Source organism: Lissotriton helveticus, chromosome 5_1 (assembly GCF_964261635.1).
Source record: "Lissotriton helveticus chromosome 5_1, aLisHel1.1, whole genome shotgun sequence".
NCBI lineage: Eukaryota > Metazoa > Chordata > Amphibia > Caudata > Salamandridae > Lissotriton > Lissotriton helveticus.
In genome coordinates this window covers 290,320,293-290,341,995 of record NC_136065.1, presented here as the reverse complement: position 1 = coordinate 290,341,995, position 21,703 = coordinate 290,320,293, and the positions used below count along the sequence as shown (strand labels likewise).

Genomic DNA, 21,703 nt, shown 5'->3' with positions numbered 1-21,703 from the left:
TTTGTCCCTCATTTTGTGTCCCAGCCGGGAATCACCTTCCTACTGCTTAATATCTTCCTCAAGGGCTTCGATCTTAGTTTGTAGTTCGGCCCTGTCTATTTCTGCGTATTTTATCAATATTTGAACAAGTCTGCGGGATGATTTGAGGTTACATTCACTCCACTCCCCCATCATGAGAGGGTTTGGCGCCTCATAACTGGGGGCAATCATGATACTCAGCCCCCTAGGGATTCTCTCTACATCAAGATATCTTTTCAATGAGCGCGCCTCCTCCCATTTAGATTGTTCTTGTCGTTTGAATTTCTCCAGCAGTTTGAAATTATCTTTAAGTCCATTAGTTCTGGCAATAGAGTCCTCAGTTCCCTCAATGCTGGCATTGGCTTGATTCCCTATGGAATCCAAGAACATTTCCTCCGCGGCAATTTCACGCACGGTTCCTGAGCGTGTCGGCAGACATTCCGACTTATACTTGAAAATAGAGACTCCTCCAATCAATCCTAATGACGATGCCGAGCGCTGCCCAAACAAAGTCCTCGGTTGTGGGGAGAAAGCACACCTCCCAACCCATGCAAAGCTGTAGTTAATCACGTACCTTCGAGGCTTTAAAGCGTTGAATCTCCGACAGCAGCACCCATCTGGTACCTGCGCAGCCGAGCGATATCTCCGCCATGTTACCGCTGCCTAGCTCTCCGCTGCCTCGTACCTCAATTGCAGTCAGCTGATTCAGAATCGTTGCGCACCGCATGTGGGGCTCCATCCGTTTCACTCCAAACTTCGTTTAGTGCCCCAGAGGTCCCCGCCAGATTAACGCCGCGAGCCCGCGGCACCGCAAGCGGGAACCTTCTCAGAGCAAAGAGACTGTTCACTACGGAGCCTTCCTCCAGGGAGAGGGTCTGCTAACCGGCAACAGTCCAATGCCGGTAAAATATCACTTCACCTCGTGATATATGCAATTTACTTCGGAAAATATATAGAGTTGGACTCCAAGTATCCGGGCGGGCTGAATACTACTGAAGATCTCCACACATTTTTATGAGCAATAATAAGTCTTCTCTTAGATATAGCATATAATCAGTCAACCAGCAGTGGGTAGAATTTAATGTCTCAAGATTGGTTTTAGTTCATTTATTAAATTGTGATAACACAATGTTTCTTAGAAGGTGAATTATTTAATACAATGTCTATATTAACTTGGTTTTAATGATTGGTCTTAAACATAGGGTTTTACCATTGTGTTTTATTTCCTGTCATTTTAATAGAGTTTTATAGTTTGTATGATAACTACACTGTATCTATGTATCAACTGTTTCATTGGCCAACATGTTCCACTATGAAAATAGGAAATCATGAAAATTTGATATGATATTTTGGTATGAAATCGGATTCCAGTATCTTTATTGTATTTTTGCACATAATTATTAATTGAATCTCCAGTTCTCTCAATTTGCACTTTAAGGCAGTAGGCACTTTAATTTTATGTACTGTAGCATGAGTCACTTTACTTATTTATTATGGACAATAGAAAGGGTCTATCAATGCTCATAGGATGTATTGAGTAATTATACTGAAAAATACAAGAAAGTGGAACCATCTCCAATCAGTAATGGCATTATTTTAGCCTATCTGAATATATTACCATGTAAAAAATTAGTGACTCAATGTGCTGGGTATCAGTGTGTTTTATTTTATATATATGTTTTTTGAGATATTATTTTTTTCCACGGTTAGGAAGCACTTTTTTTAAATGATTTTGCACGATCAAAGAAAATTCATGAAATTGACTTGGAGCTCTGAGCAATGAGGCATTCATGCCGATATTTCATTTTTGTATGACCATATTGGATTGCATATAATATTCATATTTATATTATTGTCGACATATTGCATGTTGATAGTGTGAATGATTCAATGTAGTAATTTCAAATCATTATAAGCATTGATGCATGTATTACATCGAATAGAGCCGAGTATGTTTTCTATTTTCATGAATTAATTAAGCACTGGCACTCTAAAAAATGGGGTAAACTGTTGAGCGTTGTCATGTGATCAAGGCCGCTTGTACGGCTGAAACGCGTAATGGCAGAAGACTAATAAAATAATTGCTGCACAACTGGAGGTCTGGACTCGTCTTTTTCTGAAGAAAATTGGATATATCACGAGGTGAAGTGATATATATATGTATATTCTCACAGTCAGGTAGCACCAAAAGGAGAGAGGCCACAGGAAAATTCTTGAATTTTCTCCTTTTGGTGCTATCTGACTGTGAGAATATATATATATATATATATATATACATATATATATATATATATATATATATATATATATATATACATATACATATATTTTGATCATCAAGTGCCCGAAAGCATTAACGGGGCACTCGTCAGCGTTCTGACCATCGGGCCTTCTTTTCCAACTCTCCCGACTTCACGTAAATAATACTCCACAGGCTGTTGCCTGTGGAGTATGATTATTTACATTAAAATGGTGTTCCAAGCTGGCCTTTCTGCCAGGGCGGGCGACACAGGGGGCACTCGCCAGCCCAACAATACTACCAAGGTCCTCCTTGAGGTGGCTACAGCTGCGGTAGAGGAGACTGGCAAGATAACACTAGATGCAGCACCTTCTACCCTACAAGATTATCTTGCTGTCACTTCCATCAGACGGATAGAGAGCAGGCTTCTGGCCCTAGATTGTTTCAGGTAATACTTATAGCTTCTGCCTATTTTCCTCATGGGGTTGTATCCGTCACTTCTTACACAAATGGGCTACAATTACACAAGATGTGTGGGTCCTGCAAACTATTCAGGGTTTACACTTAGATTTCTATCAGACTCCAGTCCAAAAATGTCCTCCTCGTCAGCGGTGTTTTTCCCAACAAGACAGCGATTTTATAGATACAGAAATAGGAGACAGAAAAACACGGTAGCTTTTTCCAACAGCAGCCCAAGGGTTTCTGCAGCAACGTCTTCCTAGTACAGAAGAGAAGATGTGGACACAGATTAGTTTTCAATCCGAAGGAATTCAACCAGTTTGTCAGTTACAGACATTTCAAGATAAAGTGCAGATTTGTTGAGGGAACGAGACTGGATGGTCCGTTTAGACCTCAAGGATGCATAAGACAGAAGTCCTCATCCTCAGACCCACCCCCTCATCATGGCACAACACTTAGTGGCCTTCCGCCCTCGGCAATCCCCTACTCCCACGGACCAAGCCTGGAACCTCAGCATCATACTTGACTCCTCCTGCAACATGACCCGACAGATTAACACCGTCTCCTCCTCATGCTTCAACTCCCTCCGCAAGACTTTCAAGTGGATCCCCCCTGAATCCAGAAAGACCATCACCCATGCACTCATAACCAGCAGACTGGACTATGGATACGCCCTCTATGCTGGAATCAACAAATCCCTGCTCTGGAAACTCCAGACCATCCAGAACACTGCTGCCAGGGTCGAACTCGGCATCCCACAACACAATCACATCAGCCAGCACCTACAAGACCTACACTGGCTCCCCGTCGGGAAGCGAGTCCCCTTCAAGCTACTCACCCATGTCTACTAATCCCTCCACAACACCAGACCCCAATACCTCAACAAAAGTGTCTCCTTCCACGCACCTAAGAGAAACCTATGGTCAGCCAACCTCGCCGCAACCCTGTGCATCCGCAGAGCCAGAATGGGTGGATGAGCCTACTCCTACATCACGGCTAAGACCTGGAACGAACTCCCGCTCAACATCAGATGTTCCCCCACTCTGCACACCTTCAGGAGAAGCCTCAAGACCTGGCTCTTCCGCTGACTCAGAACTCTCTCGCAAAAAGCCTCAAACGGGTTAACATACAGTTCTGGGAACAACTTTCGATCTGCCATTTCGATGGGCAATGAACAGGTGGATGGCAGACCGGTGGGGACGCATCCACTGATTTGTAAGTTACTCTAGGGAATGCGGGAGGCAAACCCGCCTACGGCTAAGTATTCTGTGTTATGGGATGTCTCTAAGGTTCTTAACCTGTTTGAAAAATGGCCAGACAAATCACAATTATCTAGGAAACAATTATTAGCCAAAATAGCCATTCTTCTTTGTTTATCTGCTTGTCGACGCGTCTCTGACGTGAGAGTTCTGGACTTGACAGGTAGAGTATTCGCCCCAGAAGGAGTTTCATTTACTATTTCTGCTAGGACTAAAACGTTTTCTTGCTTCATTGATTATAATGTTTTTCCATCTAATGATACATTATGTGTGGTTAAATGTCTAAAGGCATATGAAAAGTGTACCTGACCTGTACATCCGGAGGGTTGTACAAGAGTATTAATTGTTTTACAAAAGCCTTTCAAGCCTGTTACATCTGCCACTATTGCTAGATGGCTGAAATCTGTAATGGCAGAAGCCGGCATTGACACACAAATGTTTGGTGCTCATTCTGTGAGAGGCGCTATGGCATCAAAGTCATTTATGTTGGGTTCAAGTGTACAAGATATGATGAAATTAGCTGATTGGTCTTCTGATTCTACGTTTAAGCAGTTTTATGGCAAACCTGTGGGCGATATAGCATCTGTTGTTCTTGAGAAGCGTTAAACTAGCATAATCCGAAGCCTCTGGTCCTGTAATAGACTGAAAAAAATTGTTAGTAATCACACCATGAATTTTCAATTCTATTAAGAACACAGAGGAGAGATTTATCCCTCCCAATATGTAATTATCATTACAGTTGTAATTTATTACCCGCCTTATATATGGGTATTTTTCCACAGTTATTACAGGGTGAATTTCTGTTTCAGGTGCAGAATAGAAAGGAGGAGGATTCTTCGCTACGTTTTTGTGTCTTCGTTCAAGTTTGAACTTCATGTGAAGTCGGTTTGGATTTTCCTACAAGCTCTTGACGTTCGACGGTTGCAGTTGTTAAGTATAGTACTCCTTCGAGGCACAGGAAGAGGATATGATCATGTGAAAGGACCTGGTTATAGGAATAGAGACACTGTGATTGGTAGATATGCACCATGGCATTATTGGAAATGTCGTTTTTTAGGTCGAGGACTTCGTCACACTGCTGTAAGCAGTGTGGGCGGAGCCCGAAGATTTAATGTTTCTTAGACGGGACTTGTAAACCGCCCCTCTTCTTCATTGGCTGGCCTAGTAAATGCTGGCCAGCCATTGGAGGAGAGGGGCGTCACTCGGTTCAAGCCCCGTCTTTTTCAGATTCGGAGCGTTTTTTGAAGCTTCTTTCTTGTTTTCTTTCACTCCTCTTCCCATTGGCTGGAATTTTACCTTCCAGCCAATGGGAAGAGGAGAGAACGAAAACACGCCCCTCAATCTGAAAAATGACAGTGCTTTCCCAGAGGCATTGCTGCTTTGCCTCGGAGAAAGATGGTGGTGCTTCAGCCCCTTCCCGTGCCCGCCCCCGTTTCAGCCGACCCCGTCATCAGAGGCTTGTAATATGCAGTGAATCTCGGCTCTCCCCGGATGGCTGACGACCCCGTGCCTGAGTTTACTGGAGCGGAAGCAAAACCCGGCAGCTGATAGCGCTGTACTACCGGAGACGGGATTCCACGGCAACCTGAGTGCGAAACAGTTGCCTTTTTAGAAAAGAGACGGCTAGTATTTTCATTCAGCCATTACCAAGCACGCTAGCGGAGGAAACAGCCCCTCTGTTCTGCGCATGAGCGAACGTCTGCCACTTGTCATTCATCTCGCACATGCGTGGTTTACAATCAGCTGAGCTGCCTAAACTCTGTGGCGTCCCCGCCCTGGCTCGCCAGTTGGCGCGTGCGCAGCAGCCTCAGCTCGGATTTGCAGGAAGATGGCGGCTATAGGGTGGGGTTCAGTGTGTGTCACCACTGCCTCTCTCCTGAATCACCATGGGACATGAGCAACAGCAGCGCCCGGGGTACCTCGACATAAGCATGACCCGCCTGGCGGACTACTTCGTGCTGGTGGGATTCGATTTAGAGAGGAGAGGTGAGGTGAGGAGTATATTATGGCTGGGGATGTGGGGGTGGGGCCAACTGTACCATTACTGGTGTGAAGTATGCCATCACTATGGGGCGGAGACGGAGGTGACTGTGTTGGTTGTGTACCATTACTTAGGGTAAGACGAGGGGTGTATCCTGGAAAGAGGTATGTAAAATAGAAGGGGTGTGGGGGTAAATGGTTTTCGATGAGAATGCCTTACTACTAAAGTGAGGTAGTTGGGAGTGTATGAGGTTACCATGTAAATCGATATTAATGGCACAAGTGATTTATGTAGCATGACGTAGAAAGAGTGAAGTGTACAGTTTCTGCAGGAGTCTATAGTAGGTTGTTATAGTAGACTGTCATCATTATTAACGAGGCATGCCCATAACTATTCTAATGATGCACGTCTTCACCCCATTACAATGTTACCCAGGGCAAACGTATGTTGCTCTCCCTCGGCATCCCCATCCTACCTCTTCTATTTATGTATACATCTACACGTGTTCACTTTTGGCAACTACTACGTAGCAGCCGATAGCGCTGTACTACCGGAGACGGGATTCCACGACAACCTGAGTGCGAAACAGTTGCCTTCTTAGAAAAGAGACGGCTAGTATTTTCATTCAGCCATTACCAAGCACGCTAGCGAAGGAAACAGCCCCTCTGTTCTGCGCATGAGCGAACGTCTGCCACTTGTCATTCATCTCGCACATGCGTGGTTTACAATCAGCTGAGCTGCCTGAACTCTGTGGCATCCCCGCCCTGGCTCGCCAGTTGGCGCGTGCGCAGCAGCCTCAGCTCGGATTTGCAGGAAGATGGCGGCTATGGGGTGCCGCTGGGGTTCAGTGTGTGTCACCACTGCCTCTCTCCTGAACCACCACGGGACATGAGCAACAGCAGCGCCCGGGGTACCTCGACATAAGCATGACCCGCCTGGCGGACTACTTCATGCTGGTGGGATTCGATTTAGAGAGGAGAGGTGAGGTGAGGAGTATATTATGGCTGGGGATGTGGGGGTGGGGCCAACTGTACCATTACTGGTGTGAAGTATGCCATCACTATGGGGCGGAGACGGAGGTGACTGTGTTGGTTGTGTACCATTAGTTAGGGTAAGACGAGGGGTGTATCCTGGAAGGAGGTATGTAAAATAGAAGGGGTGTGGGGGTAAATGGTTTTTGATGAGAATGCCTTACTACCAAAGTGAGGTGGTTGGGAGTGTATGAGGTTACCGTGGAAATCGATATTAATGGCACAAGTGATTTATGTTGCATGACGTAGAGAGAGTAAAGTGTACAGTTTCTGCAGGAGTCTATATTAGGTTGTTATAGTAGACTGTCATCATTATTAACGAGGCATGCCCATAACTATTCTAATGATGCACGTCTTCACCCCACTACAATGTTACCCAGGGCAAACATATGTTGCTCTCCCTCGGCATCCCCATCCTACCTCTTCTATTTATGTATACATCTACACGTGTTCACTTTTGGCAACTACTACGTAGTGTTTCTTGTTGGAATGATAGGAGAAGCTCAACTGGTAAACGGCATGTTGGCCCGTTTTACTCCCTATACATACGCAAATACACTCGGATGACATGATTTCGCTACACTTGCTTCCCTCTCACGCAAGAGCACTCCGGCATGACCACTGTCTGATCAATGTTTATCATTGATTAATGTGAGAATGGCTTGAATTCTAATGATACACCTCGGACTAAAACATTACAGAAAGTCATGTAAAGGGATGGTGGTAATACGGGCTTTTGATCTCACCAAAATATACTTTTTTTCTCGACAAGCAGCTCCTAGAAAGCAGTTATGGCTGAAGAAACGTGTGTGGGGCTCTGTGTGTGTGTGTGTGTGTGTGTGGTGCTCTCTTTGTGGAGCTCTCTTTGAGGGGCTCTCTGTGTGGGTTTCTCTGTGTGTGTGGCTCTGTGTGTGTGTGTGTGTGGCTCTGTGTGTGTCTGTGTGTGGCTCTGTGTGTGTGTGTGGCTGGGTGTGTGTGTGTGTGTGGCTCTGTGTGTGTGTGGCTCTCTGTGTGTGTGGCTCTGTGTGTGTGTGAGTGTGGCTCTCTATGTGTGTGTGACTCTGTGTGTGAGTGTGGGGGGCTCTGTGTGTGTGTGGGGGGCTCTGTGTGTGTGTGTGGCTTTCTGTGTGTGTGGCACTGTGTCCGCGAATACTCTCTACTACTCTCTAATGCTCACCTATTGCCATTGTAAATGACAATACCATTTATTTATGTTTCAAAAATAAAATGAAAAAAATGCCATGACTAATGCCAATAGCTCTACCTTTAATAATCCCGAGACCATTGCATTGTAAATGCTTGTTGTATATATATTGAACGTTTTTCATTGGCTGCTGAAAATTACAGTGAAGAAAGAGAAAGCATAATCCTCGCATCCGTGTCTTTAATAGAATTGAAAATTGTTGGCGCGAATGCTAGCAAATGTTTCATTCTTTAAACATGTGCGTTAGTCTTTATTTACTTCTTTGCAGGAATTTCAGAAGCTGAGCAGGAGTGGACACAACAAGTAATTCCGGAACACTAAAAGAATACCACTTTAAATAAGACCTGATGAGAGCCCGCCGCTGGCGCGTTGTGCAGTGACCCAGAAGAAACAGGTGAATGAACCAACAGCAGGAAGCTACAGCGCGAAACACTGAAACGCCAAATCAGCATCCGGCTGGTGGTTGCCAGCTTTAAACTGGCCGTGCTTCACCCCACTATTCAATTCAATTCAATGTTTCTTTATTCGGCATTTAAAAAATACCATAAAAGTACATAAAAGCTGTTAAAATCCTTAAAATACTATCCATTAGCCCATGATTAAACAATTGGCGAACAATACATTCAGCACCGCCCTCTTGATTTCCTTATCCTTACAGAGATCTTAATAAAATTCATTATACACGAACAGGGTGTAGGGATCATTAGCCTTTTGCAAAAACAGTAATGCTACCTTGGCGTGTTTAAACGTTACTTTTTTTAGAATTCCCACTAAAAACTTGCACCTGGGTAGCGTATAAAATGAGCATAACAATACAAAATGAAGGGTATCCTGTGGAGACCTATTGTCGCAGCCGCAGGTACTCTTCTGCTCAACTGTTAAAGTAAAATCTGGAGGATCAGCCAGTATATGATGTAAAAGGTTGAGCCTAAAACGAGTCATGTAAAATCTGTCCTGTGCATTGTGTGTAAGGGCAAGATAGGGTTCCATTCCTTCCTCTGTTTTCAGTAATCTATAAGCTCCAACTGTGGGTTTTCGTTCTTCTGGGGCAGCCCTACATGCGGCTGCCCGTTCCCCCCAAAATATTTTGACTCAATTTATCATTGGCGGTGATGTCTTCAGGATTGGTCAAAAGATTCTTACAGCCAATGACCTCAAATGTGCCCTTTACATATTTTAACCAGGGAATACTCATTCCTTTATCCCTTTTCAGGCAATCTATGATAATTTGTCTGCTTAGATCTGTCTCAGAGTTAGTCCAGATCTTCAGCCAGGCTATGAGAGGTCTGACCTTTATTTGGTCTTCAATATATGCCCCTCCTAATTCTTCATGTATAATGGTGGCAGGGATACTTTGTGGGGTTTTAAGTACCTTTCTAAAGTATTTATTTTCCTCTGCCTGTAGCTGTTGAATATTTGCGAAGCCCCATACTTCTGACCCATATACCACTTTAGCGCAGCAGATCGATCTGTACAAGTTCATAACTTGTTCAGGCGACCACCTTTCCAGCCTACGGCCATAATTCATTATTGCCCCGGTTGAGGCCACCAATTTTGAACGTTGTTTTTCCACTAGGAGTTTGAAACTTAATAACCCGTCAAATAACAAGCCTAGATAAGAGACGGACTGAACCTGCCCTAATTTATGGATACTTATCTTATAGGAGAACTTCTTGCAAGGTTTGACCCCTGTCAGCATGACATAAGACTTATCCAGGTTTGCAGATAGGTCTAGTGTGTTCATAAAGCTGACAAACCCATCAATCAGCCTCTGAAGACCCTTAGGGGTGCGGGCTAACAGCACCGCGTCATCCGCGTAAAGCAGGACAGGGACAGAACGGGAACCTACTTGGGGGGAATCTACTCCGAGTTTACCTAATTCCCTGTCTAAGTTGTTAATGTATAGGGAGAACAGAAAAGGAGCTAAAATACAGCCCTGCCTGACCCCATTGTTACATGGAAAAGGTGATGTGGTACCACCTTCTGAGTTGAAACGCACTGCAGCAGAAGTATTCCAGTGCAATGCTTTAAGTATATTAACTAGGTCAGGTTCGACCCCTAGGCTCATCATCAGGGCCCATAGCTTCTCTCTGTTAACATGATCGAAAGCAGCAGAGAGATCCATGAACCCTAAGTAAACTGCCTCGTTGCTGGCTATCATGTATTTGGCAACCAGGCGATAGAGGTTCAAACATTGATCCGTTGTTGACCTTCCCTCCCTGAACCCGTATTGTGTGTCAGTAATAATCTGATGTGTATCAGCTAATCCATAAGGTGGGTGAGGACCACTCGACCCAACACTTTTGCCGTAACGTCGATCAGGGATATCGGGTGGTAACATTGGGGATTGTCCCTGTTCCCTTTTTTGAAAATTGGGACTATTGTTGCTGTGGACCAGGAGCGCGGCAGACCAGTTTCGGCCGCCGCATTTAAAACCCCCGTCAGGATAGGGGCCCACAGCTCCACCTTACTTAGGTAGAGATCCGGAGGTATGCGTCTGGGCCTGGCGCTTTGTTTTTGGATAAACCTTGAATGGACCCTACTACTTCTTTCAGGGTGAACTCAAGTCTAGCAACCCACCGGGGGCCCATCCCATCGCCCTCATTGTTTTCACCAGTATGGTTCTATACGTTTTTGAAATAGTAATGCCATTGTTCTGGGAGAATTGTGTTACAAATTTCTGGGGCAGTTGCGTCCTGAAAATATGGTTTATGATTCTCCAGAACTCTGTCAAATCCCTTCTGTCCGCTGCCTCCCTTAGGTCCTCCCAGGCTTGCGATTGGAGACAGTATTTCCTACTTTTTAATGCCTTTTTATATACAAGCCTGCATTGGGCAATATGTAACTTATCCCGGGGTAAGGTTTTCAGGCTAGATTTCAGGTCTTTATGTGCCCGCGAGCAGACTTTATCGAACCATCTGGGGGTGGTATTTGTTCTCACCTTCTTAGCGGTCTTTAGTAATCCATCAATCAGGTGCGCCATGTCCTCAAATGCATTTACAACTGCGACACCCTCAAGGGAAGGATCGAGACACACCTTAAGTGCATCTCCGCCCTTCACCATTAAAGATTTATAAAAGGTGTCCCCATCTACTTTAGACCATCTAAGTCGCCTCCCCTGGTCCGTTGCCCTCTCTATTTGGCCTACCCCTCGAGTGGTACTTTTGGTGGGCGGACCTTTTAGATCCAACACTAGGGGATTGTGGTCACTATATATGCTCCATTCGATATCTACCCCTTTAACCCAAACTTTAAATATGCTGGAGACCACAATGTAGTCAATATAGGAGCGACAGCCTCTACCCTTAAATGTGGGACTAATCTCCCCTCCGCTTCCCAATGCCACAAGGTCAATGGTATGAACCAAATCGTGGCTTTTTAACACCCTATCCAATTCCATCCCCTCAGGAGAATGCAGCAAGTGTGGGCCATCTTCCACCGTACAACGGGACCAATCCTTGTTGACAGGTCTCAAGATCGGGCAAAGGTGGCAATTAAAGTCGCCAGCTAAAACCAGGAATGGCGCCACCGCCCTTTTCCATGCAGCTAACTCAGCATTTAGGGGAGTGTCCAATTCTTTTATTGTGGGACCCTTCCCATTGGCTCCCACAGCATTATACCAATTGATCAGGGTGATGTTTAACCCTTTTGAGTGTAGCCCTTGGCTTGCATGTTGTGTGATGGCCAGTTCAGGTTAGTCCACACTCTTACCTGTAAATCCACGTCTTTTGTCAGCCCCCCCCCATGGCTCTCCCCGATGCTGACTTCTGGGCAGGCACTGAAAAACACTTGAACCCCGACAGAGAGAAAGGGTTGCAATCAATCACCCAGGTTTCCTGCAAACATATTACATGAAACCTGGTGATATATTGCTTCTAGTCCTGATCATCAAATTTCGCTGCGAGTCCTGCTATGTTCCAGGATAGCAGCTTTAGCCCCTCCTGCTTTTGAGTCATCCTTACAAGGGGTGTGATAAGATTGTTGTTTTCTATCCTATCACTAATCGGGGCTTCCTTGGGCTCAAGTAAGGAATGTAATTTCAGTTGCTGAGGGCGTGACGAGATACTATCCAGCCCCATTGTTTCCATGTCAGCTACAGGCCTGGCTTGTGGACCCTCCGTGGTTCTGTCCATCGTCTCAACAACTACACCTAATAAATCGGGCTGGGCTATAATAGTAGACTGTACCATGTCTTGTTCAGGGCTCTTCTCCCTACCATATCCCTTCTGGGGGGTTCTGTCCTTCCCTAGTCAGTCCAACTCTACCAGGGACATCAAGGGATCAAATCTATTCTGCAGGTATGTCGCTCCTTGGTTCATAAGGGGCGCATATAAAGGTCTGCGACAACACCCAACCAAGTTCCACTCACTTCTGCTTTGGCTGACCTGAATCAACCCTGGGTTATGAATTCCCCTTGGGTAGAAAGAACTTAAGGGCATAGATCTAATGTTGCTAAAATTAGTAGTCGGTCCCCACCTTTGCGATTTGATCCACAACTCGCTAATTCATAAAGTTTACCACTACACAATCCCGGATGGTATCCTTGGGCCTATTTCCCACCCAGTTCACCCTATGTACCAACGAAATGTCCCCCTGTTCATTGCCTACTAGAGGCCTATGCTTGTTCAGCCAGAACATAGTTTTGTTTTTAAGCTCATCATGGGCCTCTGTCTGGTCTGGCCTCAACTCCGGGACACGTGTTAGAATGATTACATATGGGGCTGCTTCGGGGGGTAAATAAATACATGGTAAAGGGTTAGTGGGTGCCCTGGGGGGTGGCCCTTCTACTTGGCACCGAATCGGGGGTACTGATGAAGGCTGTCTATGAACAATAGCTTGATGAGTGCCTTTTGACACCCCCGGGGTAACCTCACCAGTGATAGTGGTATGACCCTTAGGAACCTGGCCTGTGTGTGGCCTCTGTGTGCCGGGAGATATGGGGGGCGTGTAGCAGTATTAGTTTGTCCTTTTAAGGGGTTGCTCGATAGTGGCGTGGCCGGACTTATGGTGGTGGGCTCCCCTACTATGGTGTTGCATGGAGGGGGCGGAGTAATACCACCACCCAGCCCCTTTGTTTTTACCAAAGTTACTACCTTGTCCAGCCTACTAAGAATTAATTTTGTATGGGTGTTAATTAAGTGCTCGAAGTGGTTCTGTAGGTCGGTTATAATTTGGGCTACCCACATTGGGGGCGCTTGTGTGTGTAGCTCGCCACCTCCATGGGCCCTTGCCTCTGTACTAGATTTTTCAAGCGGAACCTCAGGTTTACCCCTCTTCGGCCTTGTTTTTTTTTTTTTTTTTAGTGCTGTTCTCCTTTTTCTTGCCCATTTGTGCCTTCTCCCCCCTTGTGTGTGTCTCTTGATCATTTGTGGTCCCCCCTGGGCACAGGGAATGTCAGTTAACTCAGGGTCTGGCAGAGTGTGTGATGGGGTTAATGGGACTTCTATGTCACAATCCAGTTGTGTGGCCGTTAGGTCGATTTGCGGGGTTAATGAGAGGCGCCTCTCTGTGCGCTCAATTTCATTTGCCACTTCCCCAATAGCTTTGCGCAACATTCTGTCTATTGCTGTTGGTTTATCAAGTATAGGGGGGAATTCCTTTTGCTTTACTAACCTGACAACGGTCAAGTGATGTACGCAGAGTGTACCTGGAGGACCTTGTTTGAACCATACTGGCCATTATTTATAAGGTCTCTTAGTGTGTAGACCTATAACAGTTACTGTTGAGTAAACAAAAGTACTAATACAATACCCACAAAATTGACCAGTCACTACCGCCCTTGTTACTCAAACACAACAAACCTACGTCACCCCCTTACCAAAAACCCCAAAGCAATCTCAAATGGCCCCCTTAATACATATGTCAAATGCCTCCCTTGTCACTAACCGACAGAATGGTCCAGATTTTATATCACAGTCTGTTTCCGAGTTGTTGGGGGGGGGGGCCCAGCCCAGACTCTGCCAGCCCCGGACGGCCCGCCCTTTGCCCGGGCTTCTCCCGGCGCTACCCGCGCGCGTCCTGCGACGCGGGGGCTCAGCCTGTCTTTCAAGCGCCTCCGGGTGCGGAAGTGGGCGTGTGCGCCTGCGTCAGAGCGCAGGGAGTCGTGGTACCTGTAGTCTCCCCTCCCAGCGGCCGCGCATATGTCAGGAGCAGCGGCGGCGGGGGAGACCAGCAGGTGAGGCTGCCGTGTGCAAGGTAAGTCTGGGGCAGAGTTCAATGTCCCCCGCGGTAATGCCGGTTTTCAGCTATGCCTTCTGGCAAGCAACAATTGTCCCCGCAGTACTTGGTGTTGCTTCAATAGAGCCCCACTACCTCCGGAATACAGATCGCGTCAGGCGCAACATTTGCTGGGCTCTGCCCCTGCTGCATAGTAGTTCCCAGAACCCTAAGGTACCTGGTGCAATAACTTGTCAACTTCTTCCTTCAGGGGTGCAAGTGCCCTAGAAACGGCTAGCGAAAAGCAAGGTTGAGGAGACCATTCCTTATCTAATGCAAGATTTGGAATATCACCATGGTCCCTATAAGATTCCATGTTGGGGAGGGACTGAGCACATTTTTTTTAATAAATTCGTCCATTGAAACTCTTATGGGGCAGCCCCCCCTCGCAGGTGCTCCAGAAGTGATGCCACGAGGACTAGGTGGGATAAGAAATAACGTCCGGGAGGCCGAGAATAAGGAAACCAACGGCCGTGGAATTGTCAGCCAGAGTTGGAGAGAAAAGGGTAGATAAGGATGCCCAACGCGGTTACCTTACCAGTTACAAATTTCAATAACAGGCCTCTAACGAATCAGAAGGGCGCAGCGCGCTGCCCTGTCAGGTCGCGACACGCTCAGAAACCTTCAGGCGGCGCAAAGCAGCGCCACCTAGCGGACCCGCTTTGATTAAAGGGACTCTTGGGCTGAAGTCTACTGCCCGCGTGGATTTAGTACAACAATACACCAGCAAAAAAAAAAAAGTGTATATATATATATATATATATATATATATATATGATATGTAGTGCCTATTTTCCCTTTTAACCTGTGAAACTGCTGAATCATTTAGGAGTGGTGATTGAACTGTCCCTTTAAAAAACTGGAAGAATTGGACTGTGTCCCTTTTCAGTGTTTACGAAGCTACGTTTTTTTAAACCTGTAAACGAGCCCACTGGCGCAGCAGAAACTGGCATTTGACAAAGAGTCATGGGACTCGAAAAGCGTTACGCTTGAATTCTATGTCAGGACAGGAGGCTCCGATTATGCTATCTCATTTCATTATTGAAATGCCCAGCAGCCATAGAAACAATAAACTACATTACCCAGAAACACATGGGCAACAACCATAGTGTTAGGGGTATAAAATGGCATATAGAGAGTCACTCTTCCTCTTTCTTTGCTGCTCCGCAGCCAGTTAAGTGCTCTCTTGATATTACTTACTATTTTGATGCTGTTTGTTGTATTGCTGTTTTGCGCTGTGTTCGCGCTGTGTGCCGCGTTATTTCCTGCTTTGTTGCACTGCTTGCAGCTCTGTATTCGCGCTTTGGCGCTTCTGTGTTTCCTTCGCCGGTTTTTCTCGGCGGCGCGTTTAGGAGCGTGTGTTCACCTCCTTTTCTTTAGTCGGGCGCCTCGCGCCTGCATTCTTTCCTGGTGGAGTGGCATTTGGGGTTTGTGGTCGCTCGCGCTGCTGCGCGAGCTCCGGCATTGTTCAGGGAGGCAGCCGAGGTCCCGCGCATGCGCATTCAGGCTTTTCCGGCGCTCCGTGTTTGTTGACAGAACCGGAGCTTGAAAGAAAGTCGTCCTTCGTGACAGACGCGCCCACAGCCTCCCTATTAACCCCTTCAGACGCCGGTTGCTAGTTTAAGCTTCAGGCAAGAACAATCAGCATAGGCTCTGCCTAGAGTGTGTTTCTTTGTATACAGCAAGCTTGCCCTCCACGTTTTAATTGTTTTTGTGCAGCATTATTTTGTGCCTTCTTAGCTTGCTGTGGGGTTTTTGCACTCCCCCCTGATTTTTGCCTTGGGCAAATTCCTTTGTGTCATCTTGTGGGCTATAAATCGTTCTGCTTCAATATGGCAGACTCTTACTATGCTGATGACAATGAGTATGAAGAGGAGGCCTCAGATTCCCTTGAAAAGGGCTTGGTTGAGGCATTGGATAGGGGTGTCCAGCACTCTATGAATAGAGCTTTGGTCCGTGCCATTACTCCCCTTAAGCGCCATCTTACTCAGTATGCGCAACAGCAGGGTTGGGTCCCTACTTCCAAGACCTATTCTTCTTCTCCTGGGAATCCACATGCGTCTGATTTTCAGCGCTTGGCCAAGTCCATGTCCACTTCAACGTCTCGCAAACGGGCAGTGGAGGCCGAAAGTGAAGACCATCTCTCTTCTTCGTCCTCAGAACATCTTTCCCCTCCTCCTAAGAAGAGAAAATGTAAGGAACATTTTGTAGATACCCCTAGTCACCCCCAGGTTCTCTCATTTGATCCCGCTGACATAATCCACCCTAATTCGACGGCTTGGCTTCCGTCCCCAGCGGTGGCGGAATATGTACAGCAGCACATTAGACAGTCTTTTGACAGGGAGGTCCGTGCGCGCCTCCGCTCAGAATGTCCGCGGCCGGACCTTGCAGATGGTTTGGCTGATACACCTGAGGTGGATCCTACAATGCTAACCTACTTACGGAAATTCACTAAGGATCCCAAAAAAGGATTGGACCGCTCTTGGAGATCCTGTTGTTGAAAATTAGTACGTTTTGGTGAACATTATCTGCGCCATCTTGCCTCTTCCCCTGATGCCACACTTTTGTCGTGCGCGCCCGCCATTTTTTTAGATGCCCCGATCAGAGCGAACCCTTTTGCATGCTGCTGGCCCCTGACATAGCCCTTCGCCTTCACTAAGCCTGCACGCTGACCACCCCCTGCTTGCACCTGCCTTGAGTCATAAACCCCTCTTCGGCGCTGCTCTGCCCCAGGCCCTCATCCTGTTCCCAGCGCGACACCTCCCTGCTTCCCTTTCATGATCTCCGGCCCTTAGATGCAAACCCCCTTTTTCCCCGTGTGCCCGTTTTGTCTTCCCCGTTCCCAGGCCGACACCCAGCTCTGCCGATACCATTCCTTGCCCCTCCCCGTACAATAGAAAGCTTCCCCCATCAAAGGATCCCCGGGTTGATCAAAGCCCCCACTCCATGAGATCCGATCAAACCCCCCACATTCCGTGAATCGGCGGAATATCCAGCTGCGTGATACTCATCACCTGTTATGACTAGGGTGGGGACTTCAACTGTAAATGTGTGTGGGAACGGGCCCAAAGGGGGATTCCGGGAATGTCTTTCCGTATATCAAAGCTTTGTCATATGTATGTAAACTGTAATAAAAACCACAAACACTGTATATAAGGGGCCAGGCCTCAAACGTAAGCTAGAGCACCTCAGAACGATACCTTCTGTCCGTTTTGTTGTGTTCTCCTCCGGAGAAAATAAAAACCTTGTTTCCTGCTTTCCAGTCTCCAGCGCCTGCCTCTTCATTGATTAAATAACTAGAGGGTCACAGAGGCAATACCGCCGGGCAAATATCGATTGTCCCCGACCCGATTCAGGTTTTAACAATTGGCGTCCCAAACGTGGGGCCCATCAGCGACTCGTGGATCCAGTGGGAGAGGTCCCGACGACAGAGTGAACGACTGCAACGATCGGGAGAGCTCTTGCCCAATAGACCCTCGTCTGGCAGCCGATCATCCGAACTTCACTAGTTCCGAACAGACCTCTCTCGAGTGATCTACGGTCCTGACTGGGGACCATCAGGAGTGCCGTGAGAAATACGAGAAAAAGAGGACGATCGGGCGCTGGATTCGGAAGACAAGAAACTGTCCACATGGTCCGGGTAAGGTCGTGTAATCACGACAAGTTGCGAAATAATTGCTTGTTTGTTTGATTGTTTAAAAATACTAGTATTGCTCCTTATTTATTTGGAGATTCACTGTCTACAAACGGAGAAACAACGGGCTCTCTCTTTGCAAGCAGTGGAGGATAGGTAGGGCAGCAGCCGTGCTTATTTTTTTCTCCCCCACTCAATAATTACTTGAAACTGAACTGTTGTTCGCAAAACTATTGTTTCCTGGAGATTCCCTGTCTGCAAACAGGGAAGAGACCACCCTTTTTGCAGATAGTGAAAAGGGTAGGTAACGCAGATCTTTGCGGACCTACTCATTCTCCCCATTGTTATTTATTGGTCTTTTTTGTTATTTTTGATCCATGAGGTATTCACTGCCTGCAAACAACGTAGAATAGAAATATTCTGTCCGGTCTTTGCACCTAGTGATAAGATAGGCAGTGCTGACTTTTTAGTCCCTCGTTACGAGCCGTCATGTCTGTCTTCTCCCCACTGATTAATAGCCTGTTTAGCCCGGACCGTGTATTAGAGGTGGACCATATAGCTCCACTAGAAGGCACCCCTAATAAGGACATGTTCATAAACTATGGATTAGTCACCATAGCCTATAATAAATTGTGGCACAGGTATACCGAAGAGAGTCAAGACAAACAGTGGCCACTGGCAGGATCCTTTGACCTTGATAAAATAGAAACGTTAGAAATAGCCCTTCGAAATAATAAGACAACGCCAATTATGCTCGACAGTCTCGGTATGTGGCGCAGAGAGGCTATGCAACGACAGAGAAAAGACGAGGACAAACCAAGTAGAGAAATATACCGACAGGACAACCCCAGGACATCGCTACCCACAACTTATCCCCCGACACTATGCAAAAGACGACCAGACTTAGGGCCAGACCAATGCGCTTTTTGTAGGTATGTCGGACACTGGAAAGCCCAATGCCCGACTCTACTGAGCGTGAGTAAAGGCAAAGGGCCGACAGGAACGACAGACCGGCAGTACGAGAAAAAGCGCGAGACAAAGAAGAACCCGACTTACATAGACAGACCAGACAGAACCACCACGTTTGATTATGCCCGATGGCACAGATTTCGCCAGGACAATTTCAGCGGCATGCTCAAGTTTTCCTAAGTCGGGCAACGTCAAGACGGGAACCCAGCCTCGTTTCAAATTCACAGACGGAAAGAGATAATTATGACCAATAACTGTTTTATATTCGTCTTGGGTCTTTGTATGTCGTACTTGTACTGTCCCCCGTCTGAGTTTGTGTGTATGTAATGTACAAATCTGCGTCATCCCTCTACACGTGTTTCCGTGTTACTCAACCTCTGTTAGCAGAAACTTAGCATAAAAACAACCTGGAAAGAAAGAAATGGTAAAACAAAATCCGTAGACCATTAATGAACTTGAACTTTTAATTTAGCACAACAAACAAGGAATAATAACGGTAAACTGTAGAAAAATGAAAGTCAAACAGAACATTCGCCCCCCCCCCCATTCTGGAACCTTCCAAAGTTGGGCAGGGTTACGGCTACGCCCAACCAACGGCAACCCATATAAGGCGGGCCCGGCCGCCAACTCTTGGTCAGGAAATCTTAACGTATGGGGGAGCCGGAGGAGAGGCAGGAGCCAGCAGCCGGGGCAGTTGTAGGTAGTCCCGCCACATGTCTCCTCAGCCAGCCGCAACGGGCCTGGATAGACTTAAGTAGTCCCGCCACATGTCCAGAGGAGAACGAGGCACCTTTTTTTTCCTTTTCTCTTCCGTAACAGCCGCAGCAGCTCTGGACGGCGGGATGTCCTGCACGTACCTCCACAACAATTTGTCCAAGTTGGGCTGGGAGGGAGAGGCGACGCGGACGAGCCTCTCCCACCTCCACCGATAGGAGGTCTCCCAGCCCCCGGCCCGACGCCGAACACCCCCAGTCAGGCGATGGTGCCAATACTTCCACAGCACCGAACACACCATGGTGGCACCCCAGTACTTGCGCAGCACCGAACGTGCAATGGTGGCCATATTTTCGGAACACCGAACCTGCAATGACTGCACTGATACTCGTGCCGCGCCGAATGCGCGCCACAGGTGGCCATACTCCCACAGCACTGAGCACAGGACTTGGGAGACACCGGATGTGGAGAGACCTTCATGCGGGGCGATGAAAAGAAGCGGCATGGAGTGCACCGGGAGAAGGAGACGATGCGAACGAGTCTCCCTCGCCCCCCCCAGGTGGGGGCATCACAGCTGCACCCCAGCTGAACGTCCCGCTTTCACACAACAGGGACCTCTTCCTTTCACTCCGAAGGATCTCTCCCACTCTTGCAAACTCGACGAGAGTGGCCCCTGTAGGGCCTCAAAATGGCGTCTGGGTCCGCTGGAAGGTGGGCCCCGGCCACTAGAGTAACTTTGACCAGCAATATAACTCGAACATTTGCCCCCTGGAGCACGAGCCCCCATCTCCGACAGCATCTCCGCAGCCTTGAAGATCCTACAAAGGTCCCCGGCGGAACCTTCGGCCTCTGCAGGCTTCCGGTAAGGGACGGCTGCCTTGATCGCCAACGAAACAAACATGACATTGCCACTCCTTCTGTTAGCATGAATTCTAGAACTGCCGAAAAGGACTCTGGTCCAAACTGCCAGTAATGGGAAACATTTCCCCCTGATGCTGCTTCCGGACTGAGCCGGCCCCGCCCAAAATGGCGCTGGTATCAATCGGAACTTACGAACACCTCGTGGTGTTCCTTCGCACTAATATAAACTTGATGTTCCGAGATTTTATATGATCCTTTGTACACTTGGCTAGAAAAGACAAGGAGAACTCACTCGACGAACAGTATGAAAGGATCCCCGTTACAAATGTTGATTACAAATGTACAATGTATTATATTTTTATAACTGATGTAAACCTCATTTACGACGCACACGTACGGTATGCATATAGGAAATCTGATTACCACTATTATGATTATGCTTCTAAATTATGAAAATAAATGCCCCCGAACCCCCAGCCAATTAATAGACGTTTTAGTCTCTTACAAATGAGTGAGTAAAACTTTCCGATGTTTTTATTGCTGCAAACGACACCCCCCACTGTACGCACTTTAGCCATTGCCACGACCGGCCAAATACGACCGCACCCTCATAATCCTCATGCTGAAATGATTTTGCAAAATAAAGTTTTTGAAACTATGGACGGGTATTGCATGCTTTATTTTTAAAAAATGTGGGGTCGGTGGGAAAGTTCTTTTCTGTGCACCCTACTCTGCTCTCTCTTTAAGGTTAAAAGAAGATGGTTGCCCAGCCCTGGAGGACGGATCGGATCGACAACACGACACTCCGCCTTCAAAGTACGCGACTGACTCATGAACTCTCGCGTAGAGGAAGACCTTGACTTCCAAGGATGGGTAAAACGAACGGTGTAAATGAGGGAATGTAAAAGGAGGGTGAAATGAAATAATGTAAATGTGATAAAGTACAACGTTCCAAAGTATCAGGGAACGGAGCTGACCCAAGAACCGAAGAACCTTAGAACGCCACAGCGTTGAAAGAGGTTTTAAGGATCCCGATAGTGAGATACATCCTTTGACTAGATACCTCGCACTAAGCACCTCTGGTTTCCTTTTTACGTTTCCCCGCACACGACCTATAT

General features: G+C 47.0%; 1 long non-coding RNA gene across 1 annotated transcript in view; it reads left to right on the top strand.

Annotated features, from left to right (window-relative positions):
- The window catches only part of LOC144753121 (uncharacterized), a 45,717-nt gene that overhangs the window by 15,339 nt on the left and 8,675 nt on the right, over positions 1–21,703 (top strand). The window contains exon 2 of the long non-coding RNA XR_013594205.1: positions 8,460–8,585. This is a non-coding gene — a long non-coding RNA (uncharacterized LOC144753121). The remainder of the gene's footprint in view (positions 1–8,459; positions 8,586–21,703) is intronic.